At 49.9% G+C, this 14,329-nt stretch overlaps 1 protein-coding gene across 1 annotated transcript in view; it reads right to left on the reverse strand.

Moving 5' to 3' along the window:
• The window catches only part of LOC112224076 (calpain-15-like), a 105,149-nt gene extending 96,931 nt beyond the window's left edge, over positions 1 to 8,218 (reverse strand). The window contains exon 1 of the mRNA XM_024387370.2: positions 7,992 to 8,218. The gene's annotated coding sequence lies outside the window, so the exon portion shown is untranslated. The remainder of the gene's footprint in view (positions 1 to 7,991) is intronic.
• Positions 8,219 to 14,329: the final 6,111 nt, after the last annotated feature.

A 14,329-nucleotide genomic window follows, 5' to 3' on the forward strand; every position in this document is an offset into this window, starting at 1 on the left:
CCAGTGTGATCTTTCTCCCTCCCCCCACCGCACCCAGCATGATCTTTCTCCCCCCCCCCAACGCACCCAGCATGATCTTTCTCCCCCCCCACCGCACCCAGCATGATCTTTCTCCATCCCCCCCCCACCACACCCAGCATGATCTTTCTCCCCCCCCCCACCGCACCCAGCATGATCTTTCTCCATCTCCCCCCCACCGCACCCAGCATGATCTTTCTCCCCCCCACCGCACCCAGCATGATCTTTCTCCACCCCCCCACCACACCCAGCATGATCTTTCCCCATTTCCCCCCACCGCACCCAGCATGATCTTTCTCCATCTCCCCCCCCACCGCATCCAGAATGATCTTTCTCCCCCCCCCCACACCCAGCATGATCTTTCCCATTTCCCCCCCCACCGCACCCAGCATGATCTTTCTCCATCCCCCCACCACACCCAGCATGATCTTTCTCCATCCCCCCACCACACCCAGCATGATCTTTCTCCATCCCCCCCACCACACCCAGCATGATCTTTCTCCCCCCCCACCACCCAGCATGATCTTCCCCATTTCCCCCCCCACCGCACCCAGCATGATCTTTCTCCATCTCCCCCCCACCGCACCCAGCATGATCTTTCTCCCCCCACCGCATCCAGAATGATCTTTCTCCCCCCACCGCACCCAGCATGATCTTTCTCCCCCCCCCACCGCACCCAGCATGCTTTTCTCCCCCCCCCACCGCACCCAGCATGATCTTTCTCCCCCCACCGCACCCAGCATGATCTTTCTCCCCCACCACACCCAGCATGATCTTTCTCCCCCCACCACACCCAGCATGATCTTTCTCCCCCCCCCCACCACACCCAGCATGATCTTTCTCCAGCTCCCCACCCCCACCGTACCCAGCATGATCTTTCTCCAGCTCCCCACCCCCCACCGTACCCAGCATGATCTTTCTCCATCTCCCCACCCCCCACCGCACCCAGCATGATCTTTCTCCAGCTCCCCACCCCCACCGTACCCAGCATGATCTTTCTCCATCTCCCCACCCCCACCCCACCCAGCATGATCTTTCTCCATCTCCCCACCCCCCCACCCCACCCAGCATGATCTTTCTCCATCTCCCCACCCCCCACCGCACCCAGCATGATCTTTCTCCATCTCCCTCCCTCCCCCACCGCACCCAGCATGATCTTTCTCCATCTCCCCCGCCCCACCGCACCCAGCATGATCTTTCTCCATCCCCCCCCACCGCACCCAGCATGATGTTTCTCCATCTCCCTCCCCCCACCGCACCCAGCATGATGTTTCTCCATCCCCCCCCCACCGAGCATGATCTTTCCCCATCTCCCTCCCCCCACCGCACCCAGCATGATCTTTCTCCATCTCCCTCCCCCCGCACCCAGCATGATCTTTCTCCATCTCCATCCCCCCACCGCACCTAGCATGATCTTTCTCCATCTCCCCCCCACCGCACCCAGCATGATCTTTCTCCATCTCCCCCCCACCGCACCCAGCATGATCTTTGTCCCCCCACCACACCCAGCATGATCTTTCTCCCCCCACCACACCCAGCATGATCTTTCTCCATCTCCTCCCCCCCACCGTACCCAGCATGATCTTTCTCCATCTTTCTCCCCCCACCACACCCAGCATGATCTTTCTCCCCCCACCACACCCAGCATGATCTTTCTCCATCTCCTCACCCCCCCACCGTACCCAGCATGATCTTTCTCCAGCTCCCCACCCCCCCGCACCCAGCATGATCTTTCTCCATCTCCCCACCCCCCACCGCACCCAGCATGATCTTTCTCCATTTCCCCACCCCCACCGCACCCAGCATGATCTTTCTCCATCCCCCCCCCACCGCATCCAGCATGATGTTTCTCCATCTCCCCCCACCGCACCCAGCATGATATTTTCTCCATCTCCCTCCCCCACCGCACCCAGCATGATCTTTCTCCATCCCCCCACTGCACCCAACATGATCTTTCTCCATCCCCACCCCCCACCGCACCCAGCATGATGTTTCTCCATCTCCCTCCCCACCGCACCCAGCATGATGTTTCTCCATCTCCCTCCCCCCACCGCACCCAGCATGATCTTTCTCCATCTCGACCCCCCCACCACACCCAGCATGATCTTTCTCCATCTCCCCACCCCCCCACCGCACCCAGCATGATCTTTCTCCAGCTCCCCACCCCCCACCGTACCCAGCATGATCTTTCTCCAGCTCCCCACCCCCCCCACCGCACCCAGCATGATCTTTCTCCATTTCCCCACCCCCCACCGCACCCAGCATGATCTTTCTCCATTTCCCCACCCCCCACCGCACCCAGCATGATCTTTCTCCATTTCCCCACCCCCCCCACCGCACCCAGCATGATATTTCTCCCCCATCCCCCACCGCATCCAGAATGATCTTTCTCCCCCCCCACCGCACCCAGCATGATCTTTCTCCCCCCACCGCACCCAGCATGATCTTTCTCCCCCCCCACCAGACCCAGCATGATCTTTCCCCCCCCCACCGCATCCAGAATGATCTTTCTCCCCCCCACCGCACCCAGCATGATCTTTCTCCCCCCCCACTGCACCCAGCATGATCTTTCTCCCCCCCACCACACCCAGCATGATCTTTCTCCCCCCACCACACCCAGCATGATCTTTCTCCCCCCCACCACACCCAGCATGATGTTTCTCCATCTCCCCCCCCCCACCGCACCCAGCATGATGTTTCTCCATCCCTCCCCCCCCACCCAGCATGATCTTTCTCCATCTCCCTCCCCCACCGCACCCAGCATGATCTTTCTCCATCTCCACCCCCCACCGCACCCCAGCATGATCTTTCTCCATCTCCCGCCCACCGCACCCAGCATGATCTTTCTCCATCTCCCCCCACCGCACCCAGCATGATCTTTCTCCCCCCACCACACCCAGCATGATCTTTCTCCATCTCCCCACCCCCCACCGTACCCAGCATGATCTTTCTCAAGCTCCCACCCCCCACCGTACCCAGCATGATCTTTCTCCAGCTCCCCCCCCCCACCGCACCCAGCATGATCTTTCTCCATCTCCCCACCCCCACCGCACCCAGCATGATCTTTCTCCATTTCCCCCACCCCCACCGCACCCAGCATGATCTTTCTCCATTTCCCCACCCCCCACCGCACCCAGCATGATCTTTCTCCATTTCCCCACCCCCCCCGCACCCAGCATGATCTTTCTCCATTTCCCCACCCCCCACCGCACCCAGCATGATCTTTCTCCATCTCCCCCCACCGCACCCAGCATGATCTTTTCTCCATCTCCCCCCCCACCGCACCCAGCATGATCTTTCTCCATCCCCCCACCACACCCAGCATGATCTTCCTCCATCCCCCCACCACACCCAGCATGATCTTCCCCATTTCCCCCCACCGCACCCAGCATGATCTTTCTCCATCTCCCCCCCCACCCGCACCCAGCATGATCTTTCTCCATCTACGACCCCCCACCGCACCCAGATGATATTTCTCCCCCACCGCATTCAGAATGATCTTTCTCCCCCCACCGCACCCAGCATGATCTTTCTCCCCCACCGCACCCAGCATGATCTTTCTCCCCCCCCACCACACCCAGCATGATCTTTCTCCCCCCACCACACCCAGCATGATCTTTCTCCCCCCACCACACCCAGCATGATGTTTCTCCATCTCCCTCCCCCCACCGCACCCAGCATGATGTTTCTCCATCTCCCCCCACCGAGCATGATCTTTCTCCATCTCCCTCCCCCCCCACCGCACCCAGCATGATCTTTCTCCATCTCCATCCCCCCACCGCACCTAGCATGATCTTTCTCCATCTCCCGCCCACCGCACCCAGCATGATCTTTCTCCATCTCCCCCCACCGCACCCAGCATGATCTTTCTCCCCCCACCACACCCAGCATGATCTTTCTCCATCTCCCCACCCCCCACCGTACCCAGCATGATCTTTCTCAAGCTCCCCACCCCCACCGTACCCAGCATGATCTTTCTCCAGCTCCCCACCCCCCACCGCACCCAGCATGATCTTTCTCCATCTACGACCCCCACCGCACCCAGATGATATTTCTCCCCCACCGCATCCAGAATGATCTTTCTCCCCCCCCGCACCCAGCATGATCTTTCTCCCCCACCGCACCCAGCATGATCTTTCTCCTCCCCCACCACACCCAGCATGATCTTTCTCCCCCCACCACACCCAGCATGATCTTTCTCCCCCCACCACACCCAGCATGATGTTTCTCCATCTCCCTCCCCCACCGCACCCAGCATGATCTTTCTCCATCTCCCCCCCACCGCACCCAGCATGATCTTTCTCCATCTACGACCCCCACCGCACCCAGCATGATCTTTCTCCCCCCCACGCACCCAGCATGATCTTTCTCCCCCCACCGCACCCAGCATGATCTTTCTCCCCCCCCCCCAGCATGATCTTTCTCCCCCACCACACCAGGATGATCTTTCTCCCCCCACCACACCCAGGATGATCTTTCTCCCCCCACCACACCCAGCATGATCTTTCTCCCCCCCCACCACACCCAGCATGATCTTTCTCCAGCTCCCCACCCCCCACCGCACCCAGCATGATCTTTCTCCAGCTCCCCACCCCCCACCGCACCCAGCATGATCTTTCTCCATCTCCCCACCCCCCACCGCACCCAGCATGATCTTTCTCCATCTCCCTCCCCCACCGCACCCAGCATGATATTTTCTCCATCCCCCCCCACACCCAGCATGATCTTTCTCCATCCCCCCACCACACCCAGCATGATCTTCCCCATCCCCCCCCACCACACCCAGCATGATCTTCCCCATTTCCCCCCACCGCACCCAGCATGATCTTTCTCCATCTACGACCCCCCCCGCACCCAGATGATATTTCTCCCCCCCACAGCATTCAGAATGATCTTTCTCCCCCCACCGCACCCAGCATGATCTTTCTCCCCCACCGCACCCAGCATGATCTTTCTCCCCCCCCACCACACCCAGCATGATCTTTCTCCCCCCACCACACCCAGCATGATCTTTCTCCCCCCACCACACCCAGCATGATGTTTCTCCATCTCCCTCCCCCACCGCACCCAGCATGATGTTTCTCCATCTCCCCCCACCGAGCATGATCTTTCTCCATCTCCCTCCCCCCACCGCACCCAGCATGATCTTTCTCCATCTCCATCCCCCCACCGCACCTAGCATGATCTTTCTCCATCTCCCGCCCACCGCACCCAGCATGATCTTTCTCCATCTCCCCCCCCACCGCACCCAGCATGATCTTTCCCCCCCCACCACACCCAGCATGATCTTTCTCCATCTCCCCACCCCCCCCACCGTACCCAGCATGATCTTTCTCAAGCTCCCCACCCCCCACCGTACCCAGCATGATCTTTCTCCAGCTCCCCACCCCCCCCACCGCACCCAGCATGATCTTTCTCCATCTACGACCCCCACCGCACCCAGATGATATTTCTCCCCCACCGCATCCAGAATGATCTTTCTCCCCCCACCGCACCCAGCATGATCTTTCTCCCCCCACCGCACCCAGCATGATCTTTCTCCTCCCCCACCACACCCAGCATGATCTTTCTCCCCCCACCACACCCAGCATGATCTTTCTCCCCCACCACACCCAGCATGATGTTTCTCCATCTCCCTCCCCCACCGCACCCAGCATGATCTTTCTCCATCTCCCCCCACCGCACCCAGCATGATCTTTCTCCATCTACGACCCCCCACCGCACCCAGCATGATCTTTCTCCCCCCACCGCACCCAGCATGATCTTTCTCCCCCCACCGCACCCAGCATGATCTTTCTCCCCCACCATGATCTTTCTCCCCCCACCACACCCAGCATGATCTTTCTCCCCCCACCACACCCAGCATGATCTTTCTCCCCCACCACACCCAGCATGATCTTTCTCCATCTCCCCACCCCCCACCGTACCCAGCATGATCTTTCTCCAGCTCCCCACCCCCACCGCACCCAGCATGATCTTTCTCCATCTCCCCACCCCCCACCGCACCCAGCATGATCTTTCTCCATCTCCCTCCCCCACCGCACCCAGCATGATCTTTCTCATCTCCCCCCCCGCCCCACCGCACCCAGCATGATCTTTCTCCCCCCCACACCATGATCTTTCTCCCCCCACCACACCCAGCATGATCTTTCTCCCCCCACCACACCCAGCATGATCTTTCTCCCCCCCACCACACCCAGCATGATCTTTCTCCATCTCCCCACCCCCACCGCACCCAGCATGATCTTTCTCCATCTCCCCACCCCCCACCGTACCCAGCATGATCTTTCTCAAGCTCCCCACCCCCCACCGTACCCAGCATGATCTTTCTCCATTTCCCCACCCCCCACCGCACCCAGCATGATCTTTCTCCATTTCCCCACCCCCCACCATGATCTTTCTCATTTCCCCACCCCCCCCACCGCACCCAGCATGATCTTTCTCCATTTCCCCACCCCCCACCACACCCAGCATGATCTTTCTCCATCTCCCCCCCCACCGCACCCAGCATGATCTTTCTCCATCTCCCCCCACCGCACCCAGCATGATGTTTCTCCATCTCCCTCCCCCACCGCACCCAGCATGATCTTTCTCCATCCCCCCCCACTGCACCCAGCATGATCTTTCTCCATCCCCCCACCGCACCCAGCATGATGTTTCTCCATCTCCCTCCCCACCGCACCCAGCATGATGTTTCTCCATCTCCCTCCCCCCACCCAGCATGATGTTTCTCCATCTCCCCCCACCCAGCATGATGTTTCTCCATCTCCCCCCACCGAGCATGATCTTTCTCCATCTCCCTCCCCCCACCGCACCCAGCATGATCTTTCTCCATCTCCCCCACCGCACCCAGCATGATCTTTCTCCATCCCCCCACCCAGCATGATCTTTCTCCATCCCCCCACCCAGCATGATCTTTCTCCATCCCCCCCCCAGCATGATCCCCCCCCCCTCCCCCCACTGCACCCAGCATGATCTTTCTCCATCTCCCCCCACCACCGCACCCAGCATGATCTTTCTCCACCCCCCACCACCGCACCTAGCATGATCTTTCTCCATCCCCCACCGCACCCAGCATGATCTTTCTCTATCTCGCCCCCACCCCCACACAGTACTGTAACCCTTTGTTACAATGCACCTGTTCCTGTAGACACCTGTCAGTGAGGCAGACCAGCTGGGTCTCAGACAGAGACAGAGCAAGAGACTGTGCATTTGAGAGAGTCAGTGCCAGCAAGAGATGTAGTTCATTCAGTAGTCACAAACGAAAGCACAATCTGTCTCCACCCAGTGAGGCAAATGGCATAAATATGATTTACATTTAGGTTGCCAGCATGGAAAGTTGTCCTGACTGTGAAGTATAACACAAGCTTTGACATACGAGTGGTTTTAATCCACATCTCCCAAGCACACAACCAGAAAGCTGCATTCAGTAGACAAAGTATTATGGCTACGACAGTGCAGTCTTTAAACAGCAGTTTTAAAGTGCAAGACGCATACATATTGGGAAAGCATTACAGTCATTTATTTGACAACGTTTCTTCCATAGGCCATGTCACATTTTATTTCCATTTAGCGTTTAGGAATGAAGTACAGGCTAGTCTATTCTACTCCTCTCTATGGCATGCTAGACTAGCCATACAGGGCAGGCAGACAGACAGTCGAACCAGATCCTATGTTGCTCATAGCCATGAGGGGTTAGCTAGAGAGCAATGGCTAGTTGACCTGTCATGTTCCTACCGCGGCCAAATAAAACAACTCGCAACAAAGTTCCACAAGAAAGCAGCACGAGTTTGTCAGTTTGCCTACAATGTAGCAGTAAGAAATCCCATACTGGGATGACGCGGGACAGCGGGAGACAAGGAAGCCGGGGGACAATTGTAAACAAAGACAACCGTATACCGCGAATATATATGGACATAATCGATATTGTCACAGGCTTTCTCTTTCTGATTCTACGTCGAAAGGATTCTTACCTCAAGACACGTAGCTGGTGATGTGAGGTTGACGACAAGCTGGTCCTTTCTTGATTTTCGAACGTGTTTACTTTTCTGTATGCGCCAAATGAGAAGTTATCTCAGAAATGGCACTTTGACGAGCGCCAGCTGCCGAAGACAGTACACTGTTCAATATGCCCTTCTCACTCCAGTGCATCCTTGAGCTATTTGTTTTACTAGCTCTCATTTATCATTCATTGAGTTAGGTTAGGTGCTGAATACAGTCACCATGTAGCCTACGTTACATCAAACACCCCAGGAAGGGAATCTCCAAGGGGCCAAAGCAAGTTCAGTATGCGTATAATTCATTCGGGAATATGGCCATAAGAACTACGTTTCCCACGGTGCACTGTAAATCTATTGTAATTGTTTTAATCAATCATCAGTTGAAATTGACAACCTTTTATTAAAAAAAAAATAGCACTGTATATTTTCTGAAGTTGTTTATTAAAGACAAAAAAATCAATTTATATATCAAAAATATGGTTTTCTATTATTGTATTACATTATGCATACGTATGTGCCAGGTAAAGCCCCGCCTTATCTCAGCTCACTGGTCACCATAGCAGCACCCACTCATAGCATGCGCTCCAGCAGGTATATCTCACTATCTCACTGGTCACCCCCAAAGCCAATTCCTCCTTTGGTGGTCTTTCCTTCCAGTTCTCTGCTGCCAATGACTGGAAGGAACTGCAATAATCTCTGAAGCTGGAGACTCATATCTCCCTCACTAACTTTAAGCACCAGCTGTCAGAGCAGCTCACAGATCACTGCACCTGTACATAGCCCATCTGTAAACAGCCCATCAATCTACCTACCTCATCCTCATACAGTATGTATTTATTTATTTTGCTCATTTACACCCTAGTATCTCAACTTGCACATTCATCTTCTGCACATCTACTATTCCAGTGTTTAATTGCTATATTGTAATTACCCTCGCCACAATGGCCTATTTATTGCCTTATCTCACCTCATTTGCACTCACAGCACTCATAGACTTTTTGCTCTCTTTTGTTCTACTGTATTATTGATTGTATGTTTGTTTTACTCCATGTGTAACTCTGTGTTTTTGTATTGAATTGCTATGCTTTATCTTGGCCAGGTCACAGTTGCAAATGAGAACTTGTTCTCAACTAGCCTACCTGGTTATATAAAGGTGAAATAAATAAAAATAAAAATAAATTATTCTTGTTTTACAATTTATTTTATTTGATTCTATATGACTATTGATACAGGTAGCCTACATCGAAGTATTAATTAAGCAACAACCGTTTACACAACCAATCAATAGGCACACGAAACATAAAAATAAAAAAAAAACTCACATAAACACATGTTTTACGAATACCAGTGAAATGTAGAATTTATATCTATTTCTATTCCATTTATTTTATGTTATATGAATATCCCAGCGTCGCAGAAACAAAGCCAAAATGAACTGTCCCACCTAACCTTATTATTTTGCAGACATCTGCTGTCATCTAGCGGCACTATTCAAACGTGCACCTTTCGAAAAAAACAACTGATCTGGGTAAAGGACATTAGATTTAAGAAATACGCTTTTCCCAACTCAGTAAATGCATATAGATAATAATAGAACAGCTTTTTTTCTCGGATTAGGGATTAGGGAGCCAAACATGTAACAGCAAGATGAACATGTAGCCTCTACAAGAAAAACATCAACAGAGCATAACTTTTAAGTATGAATTTCTACCGTCATATTTTTCAAATCAAATCAAATTGTATTTGTCACATACACGTGTTTAGCAGATGTTATTGCACGAAATGCGTGTGTTTCTAGCTCCAACAGTGCAGTAATATCTAACAAGTACTATCTAACAATACACACAATCTAAAGAAAAGGAATGGTATTAAGAATATATGAGTATTTGGATGAGCAATGTCAGAGAGGCACAGACTAAGATACAATCAAATAGGATAGAATACAGTATATACATATGAGATGAGTAATGTCAGAGAGGCACAGACTAAGATACAATCAAATAGGATAGAATACAGTATATACATATGAGATGAGCAATGTCAGAGAGGCACAGACTAAGATACAATCAAATAGGATAGAATACAGTATATACATATGAGATGAGCAATGTCAGAGAGGCACAGACTAAGATACAATCAAATAGGATAGAATACAGTATATACATATGAGATGAGCAATGTCAGAGAGGCACAGACTAAGATACAATCAAATAGGATAGAATACAGTATATACATATGAGATGAGTAATGTCAGAGAGGCACAGACTAAGATACAATCAAATAGGATAGAATACAGTATATACATATGAGATGAGCAATGTCAGAGAGGCACAGACTAAGATACAATCAAATAGGATAGAATACAGTATATACATATGAGATGAGTAATGCAAAATATGCAAACATTGGGGTATGCTTGGGGTAGATTTAATGTTCGTGGGTGTAGTTTATACTTTATTAGGCCTACATAGTGCCACATTTTTCATATTATTTATTTGTTTTTACAATATATTAGAGGACATCTAACATAAACAGTTTATATACATCAATAATGCAAGGGTTTTCTAAGCTATCAACATTTGCCAAAATCTGGGAAAAGGTTAATAACATCATATACCAAAGAAATGCCTTGCATAAACTACCTGCACAAAGCTTTTGCATTGACGTGTCACTCCGTGTGTTTGAACCATGCAGGGTTCAAATAATTATATATGTTCGTCAGTGTTATGACTTTAAAATGTATCATGACAGAGATTGAGCAGGGGGCTATAATATGAATTCTACATTAATTAAGCATTTTGAAATATGAATAATCTGACGTACATCTCTTGACCCTCTCTCAATACTAGAAATGGCACCGTGGGCAGGGCAATTAAAACATTTAAATAAGGGTTTGAGATCATGTGCATATGGTGACCCTGAGCGGTGGGAATTAAACCCGTTCAGGGGTGAAACGTGGGCTCAAGAATAGCGGGATATACTGTGCTGAGAAAGTTAGACTGTTGATTTTCACATGTCGGTTATGTTAAATGTACTTTTTTGGGACTAATATGACAGCTATTCTACAGTGGCTATTTATTTGATTTGCACAGTCTTCGGAATAACAGAATCTTTCGGCTTCTGTAAAGTCGGCTACATAAACGAACATGCTAAACCGGTCTGGAGTTAGCTACTTGGATTGGAAGACCTCTTTGTGAAAAAGGTATGTGATGACATCGGATTTGGACGTTCTTTATTGCGCTTGTCACGTTGAAAGACAGTGCACTTGTTCTGCCTTTGTTTGACAATCCAGAACTATAGCTGTGCTTTGCTTTTCATACCTTTAAAATGTAGCCATTGCTCCAATGTTTTTTTTTAGACCAAACAACAAAACACAGCAATAATTTATTTCGGATTTTAGTGTGTGTATCGTCTTCAAAGGCCAGCAGCTCTATGTGCACACTGTTGTCATGAAAATGCTACGGCAAAAAGCGCATGGCAAATTTGTTAGGCGCTCCTGCGTGGAACTTCTATTAAACTATTCTACTACAGACAGTTTACAAGTCCATTCTCACTAAATAACTCTACTTACGTTGGCTATGCAGTCTAGAATGGCATGGTTCATGAAGCCAAATATTTTAAATACGAATGTTATATTGGGTTTACGTGGAACTGGGGACAGCGTGTGAAAGGGATGCTTTTAGGGTGACATTATCTTCTTGTTAACAGCCGGCACACGTGGAAGTGACAGCCTCTACAATAAATCCAGGAAAGAGTTTAGGCTAGCTGCTTGGAGGAAAACGGAAATCCAGGGGTCTGTTTGTTTGTGAGTGTGTGTGTCTCTGAATTTTAGATTAAATCAAATTGTATTCGTCGCATACACATATTTAGCCGATGTTATTGCTGGTGTAGCGAAATGCTTATGTTCCTAGTTTCAACAGTGCAGCAATATATAACAACACAAACAAATCTAAAAGTAAAAGTATAGAAATATTAGGGTGATTAGTGTCCGAGTCCGGAGTATAAAAAAATGTATATAGGTACCAGTCAAAAGTTTGGACACACCTACTCATTCTAGAGTTTTTCTTTGTTTTTACCACTTTCTACATTGTAGAATGATAGTGAAGACATCAAAACTATGAAATAACAAATGGAATCATGTAGTAACCAAAAATATATTTTATATTTCAAAGTATTCAAAGTAGCCACCCTTTGCCTTGATGACAGCTTTGCACACACTTGGCATTCTTTCAACCAGCTTCACCTGGAATGTTTTTCCAACAGTCTTGAAGGAACACTTTTGTTGGTTACTACATGATTTCATATGTGTTATTTCATAGTTTTGATGACTTCACCGTTATTCTACAATGTAGAAAGTAATAAAAAATAAAGAAAAACTCTGGAATGAGTAGGTGTGTCCAAACTTTTGACTGGTATTGTACACACACACACACACACACACACACACACACACACACACACATACACACACAGTGCATTCTGGAAAATATTCAGACCCCTGGACTTTTTCTAAATGTTGTTACATTACAGCCTTATTCTAAAATTGATTAAATAGTTTTTTTCCTTCATCAATCTACATATCCATAATGACAAAGCAAAAACTGGTTTTTAGAAGTGTTTGCAAATACAGGTACATTTCAAATAAAAACTGAAATATCACATTTTAAAAAATTCAGACCCTTTCCTCAGTACTTTGTTGAAGCATCTTTGGCAGCAATTACAGCCTCGAGTCTTCTTGGGTATGACACTACAAGCTTGGCACACTTGTATTTGGAGAGTTTCTCCCATTCTTCTCTGCAGATCTTCTCAAGCTCTGTCAGGTTGGATGGGGAGCGTTGCTGTACAGCTGGGTTCAAGTCCGGTCTCTAGCTGGGCCACTCAAGGAAATTCAGAGACTCCTGCGTTGTCTTGGCTGAGTGCTTAGGGTTGTCGTCCTGTTGGAAGGTGAACCTTCGCCCCAGTCTGAGGACCTGAGCGCTCTGGAGCAGGTTTTCATCAAGGATATCTCTGTTCTTTGCTCCGTTCATCTTTGCCTCGATCCTGACTAGTCTTCCAGTCCCTGCCGCCAGTGCTTCATTTGAGCCGGCAGGATCCAGCACCTCTCTGATTTGACTTTGTTTGTTTCGGCACCTATTTGCCCAGATCTGGCACCTCTCACGGCATGATTTATTAATTGTTTAACTGTTCGCACTGTAGACATTCTAATAAAAGCGATCAGCGTTAAATCAAGTTACCTCCTCGTTACTTCTCCCACCCCCCCAGAAAGACCATCATAAAGCGCGGTGATCCTTCTGTGTAATCATCCTATCCTGCCACACTGATTCCAGACCTGCTCTCTTATATGTTTTTAGAAGTTAATCAGGGGAGGGCCAGTGGGGTAATTAACTGATCTTAACACAGGTCTTGGTAATGGTGGTCAGCTGGTGAAGAGGTCCCTACTTAATCATGTCACGTAGCCCAGGCTAGTCGTCTCCCAACTGAATTTGAATTTAGGGAAAGTCACATAAAAAATGGATATGAAAAGGCAATCGATTTTGATAAAAATTTAAAAAATCCAGAGAAAGATGGTGAATCGAACCCAGAACGAGCCAGAGATCAGTCAGTGCCAGAGGAGAGGAGTGAGGGGCAAACTGTTCCTGATGGCGATGCCTTAGCTAGCAAAGATGCTAATCCCCCAGTTCAGCATCACCGCCAGCACCTCCACCAGCAGAGTCAGTCTCAGCAGGAGACAAGGGAGGGGGGCAATGCATCCACCGACGAGGTGCAAGGAGCAGGTGCAATTGGCAGTTCAAGAACAAGCAAACGTATAACCCCTGGCTTGTCATGCAAAATTCAAAGTTGGGCTGTACAACATGCAAAAAAGGTAGTGAGCTTAGGTCTAGAAACTGCTGGCAGGATTAAACTAGTAATAGAGTGGGTGGAATCTACAGTCATTTAATATCCTATGCTTCAGGCGTAAAAAACAACAACAGAGCCATCAGAAAAAAGGTTTAGAACATGCCCGAACCAAGGCGCATTTGGTGGCAGCAAGCCTTGTAGACAGGCTAAAGAGGACACCCAGGTTATAGTTACCACTTCAAATAAAAAAATAGACTCTACATCTTCAGAACAGCCTTTGAAGGAGGCAAATGTCACAGCCACAGGCCCTGTCACGTTCTGACCATAGTTCTTGTGTGTTTTCCTCGTTTTAGTGTTGGTCAGGACGTGAGCTGGGTGGGCATTCTATGTTGTGTGTCTATGTCAGTTGCTTGTGTCAGCACAGTTCATATGATAGCTTCACGGTCGTTATTTGTTTATTGTTTTTGTACAGT

This window comes from Oncorhynchus tshawytscha, linkage group LG25 (genome assembly GCF_018296145.1).
Source record: "Oncorhynchus tshawytscha isolate Ot180627B linkage group LG25, Otsh_v2.0, whole genome shotgun sequence".
Taxonomy (NCBI): domain Eukaryota; kingdom Metazoa; phylum Chordata; class Actinopteri; order Salmoniformes; family Salmonidae; genus Oncorhynchus; species Oncorhynchus tshawytscha.